This window comes from Pavona decussata, unplaced genomic scaffold, assembly GCF_977016875.1.
Source record: "Pavona decussata unplaced genomic scaffold, jaPavDecu1.1 SCAFFOLD_329, whole genome shotgun sequence".
Taxonomy (NCBI): domain Eukaryota; kingdom Metazoa; phylum Cnidaria; class Anthozoa; order Scleractinia; family Agariciidae; genus Pavona; species Pavona decussata.
The window spans coordinates 1468378-1472598 of NW_028145717.1; positions in this window are offsets into that span (position 1 = coordinate 1468378).

The window sequence follows — 4221 nt, forward strand, 5'->3', positions numbered from 1 at the left end:
GATCGCGACTGGTACATTTACCCATAATTCTTAGCGTACGAAAACTTAATTAAAAGGTTCATAAAAACGCACAAAAAAGTTCTAAAAATTTCAAACCTAGTATACAAAATATTGTTAGTACAGGGAGGAATCTCGCAAAAAAATATATGGCAATTTCAGTGTGCCTACTGGTTGTGTTAGGTTCGCAAAGTATTGTGGTAAAATGTAAAGACGCCATCTATATCCGTATGGTGGATTGAAATCCCGGCTCTCCGAGCCCCGGGATATAGCGGGGATTTAACGCTCATTTAAAAACGAGATGGCCCCGTGGGGCGGGAGAATTAACAACATGTGTGTTTCACCGGGACCATCAAGCAGGGCTTCAACAGCGCGCGTCACTAGCAGCTTGGGCAACAGCAACGGTTTTGTGTCGTTATGAGAGAAGACTGGATACACAGGACGAGCGACACTTAGACAAATCGAATCACAGAGGGAATAAGTGATCTCGTTATATGTGCTGAATCACTTGTCACGGTTCGAACTAAATCAAAATCTACAATGTGCTGACAATTTAATAATTTTAATGAAAAACCTTATAATACCACGCTAGACGTTACGTCCATCACAATGTCGATTTTTACCAACAAACCTAAACTGATTTTTGTTTTATTGGGTACTGAAATACGGTACTGATACCCCGCTATGCGTGCTTTTAACAGTCGACTTAACCCCGGGGATGGGGAAATGAGCTGTGTTTTAACACCGGGCCAATGTTAAATTCCCCGCTATTTCCCGGGGGTCGGGGGGCCGGGGTTTCAATTGACAGATGCATAAACAATGCGTCTGTTCACCACCAAGCTCTTTCCTTGTTGCTTGGAGATGTAAAATGAAAGTTTCCAGCCACAGTTCTCACACAATAAGTGCAAACTTGAGGCGTATCCCTTTCTATTTCTATCAATAAACAATAGATTCAACTCACCGTATTCATGACACGTGAACTGCGAGAGTACATCACACAGAACTTCCATGTCGAAATGCCTGAACCCTATAATCGATGGATCAGTGTTATCAGTAGATTATTTTTTCTTTCTCTTCATTTTCCTTTGTTTTATCGTCAGCTTGAGTATTTATAAACGAGCTGACTTCATCTTCAAGCGAAGCAGAACTGTTTCCTCCATCTACACAGCCTTCGTGAATGTAATTCCTGCAATTTGTGAACTATTCCCGCAAAAATTTTCCCTTCTTTCGTCTTTGAGAAGCAAATCTAGTTTTTCGCATTATGACAGCAGGGATTCAAAGACCAAAATGGCGGCGACGTGCTCAAATAACACCAAAACGAGGTAAAAAGCTAAGACTAGGAGATTCAGGACAAAATTCGGATATTTTGCCGGGTTCCCGACCCGAAAAGTGACCAAACAACGCCATAAACAAACAAACCTGTTTTCATTGCAACGAAATGACATAACCTTCTGTTAGCTAAGATATTGCTTTTCAAGACAAGATATTGGGACAAAAACCCCTCTAGAAATGAAAACAAGGCATGAAAGATTTCAAGTTCAGTGGAAACATTTTTCGACTGACACTCGAAATTTTCGCATTTTTTTAAGGTACATACCAGCTGTGTAAGTACCGTCTCTGTTGATACGGGGAAGGAGCTTGATTTTGAGGCCCTCAGCCAGGCATGTAAGCACTGTGAGCTAAACGAACATTGAGACAAGGACAGTGAGGAATACCGGAGATGGAGAGCAGACCACAACACACGCAAAGCAAAATTTAAAGGTTCTGCTCCTGCCATGGAAACAGAACGTGTTGTACCCATCTGTTGGATCGTTCTTATTGAATGGGTGGAAAATCGTTGCGGGTACAGTATGAATTCATGTTGTTGCATTGTCAGCATAATTTGTGGATAGTGATAAATTTTTGCCAACTAGGAAAGAAACAGAAAACATCAGTCCGAAAATGGCAATATCGTCCTTGCCGCCTAGCTGGGATAGGAAAAGCATGGAGTAGGGAGGGTGACGTTGGAGTGGCGTGGGGGAGTTTCCACTTTGTCAGGTAGAAAAGTTAGCAGAGTAAATAATTGGAAAATAAGACAACCAGCATATCTTCTACAGAGCGTCCTTAATTTCCATACATTCTTCACTCGAACAAGAGAGGGAAGAGGGAAGGGTTGGTGGAGAGCTCAAGGAAGAGAGGTGAGGGGGTGAGGTGAGGAGTCCGTCGAAATGTCAAACTACAGAGGGAGGACGGGGTGAGGCGAGAAGTCCGTCCAAATGTCAAACTACAGAGGGGGAGGGGGTGAGGCGAGAACTCTGTTGAAATGTCAAACTACAGGGGTGGAGTAGTTTAACGGCTTTCCCAGTGGTGATAGAAGTAAAATAACGATAGGATAGTCAGCCCATGACTCAGTACTAGTACATTAGTGTTGTGGATCACTTCACTGAATTTCATTTTGGACGACAATTACGCATAAGCTTAGAAACATTGTAGAGGTAACTCTTATCTTTATTTTATACCTTCACACGTTTACAATGTCGCGTTTAATAATATTTCTGAAATTATAAAATACCCAACACCAAATGAAGATCATCAATGATCAGTTTTGATTATGATAATTATACCGAAAACAAGACTTAATTATCCCGTTGCTTTTCTTGGGCTGACAGAAAAATCAGCTAAATTTTCAACTACTTCAATTAAAACCTTACTCAAAAATTAAATTCAGTTCGAAAACTGTTCCCAGCGATTACCTTATACAACAGTAAAGTCACTACATGATTACAGGTTCAAAATTTTTAAAATTGGTACACCCAACTGTAATTGAAGTCTGATTTCTTTCAAGTAAAACTCGTTAAACTCTGATACATTGAAGAATTGTTTAACATTATTTAATTAAGTTCTTTTCAGTAGGGAGAATCTGCACCCAATCAATTTTTTTAATTTTCCGGCTCTACTAGTTAGCTAGTCGTAAAATTATTTAAAGATCATTTTCCGAGAACAGTTTTTTTACGCAACAGAATTGTGCTGATGCCATGAAAGACAACAATCAAATTAACGAAATCGAATATTGCATTGCGATCATAAAAGATATAATAGTGTTGGTAATGGTTATAAGATAAAGTTCTCTCACCTATAAATTAATGTCTAATCTTATCGTCGACATTCAAGTGGTTCATGATCCCTTTAAATGCTGACTTTGTCCTTAAGAATCTACTCCATAATACCTTAAAATCCCTTATCTCCTTAACTACTAAAGGCAATTACTTCTTTTCAAGAGAGGATCACTTAAAGTCCTTTACGATTTGATCCATATATCTTAAAACAAATGGTTCCTAGATGGAAGTCAATCAACGACTTCAAACCATAAAAAAAATACTATGATTCCCCTCCATTGCATCATGGTATTGTTTTAAAGTTTTTAGGAGTGTTCACACTAAATTACCAATATTCGCCAGTGAGAGAAAGCTTTTTATTGACCGTGAACCGATCATCAGTAATATTTCTGTGACTACCAGACCATATAAACGGGATTTCTGGCGTCAGCCAGACTCCTGCGGGAAGTCGCGGAGTCTGAATTCAACTTAAAAATAACACCTAGAGTGTAAATTACATGGATATATGACTATTTTTACGCTTGAATTTGAGTAACAGTAACATTTAGGCAAACCCATTGTAGTGTTCCTTAATGTAATCTATGTCATTGCAACTCAACGGTCAAAGTGAAGTTATCTGTTAGGAACATGTAATCTGCAATGTCGATGGAATCGCTTTTCACTTAGTGTGAAGAGATAATCGATTGTTGGAGATCGACTGCAATAATTAACATTGTCAGATTACACAAATTACGTTAGTCAAATGCAAATGGCGTTTTAGCCGAAGGAATGCCCTTGAAAAAGGCCCTAGTTGTTTGGGTGAAGAACAGCTGTTTAACTCTCAGCTGGAAAGCTACTCTTGCATTTTAGCCTTACTTTTGTGCGAAGCTGTAGATAGATGGTGGAAACATTACTTGCCGTAATAAATTAACTCCATCGAGCGCGTGAGAAAGTCAGGCGCAGTGTAATAGCTATTGCTTCAAGTTCATTGTAAGACCAAACACAAGTCTGAACAAAGTTTGAAATACTTATCTAACACAGCATTTGTCGCTCCGTGCAATTCTAGAGTTTCTTCGTCGTCCCGTAATACCTGTTACGTGTTACCCTATCGCCTTACTGAGAACAGTACTTTGAATATATCTGTCCCCTC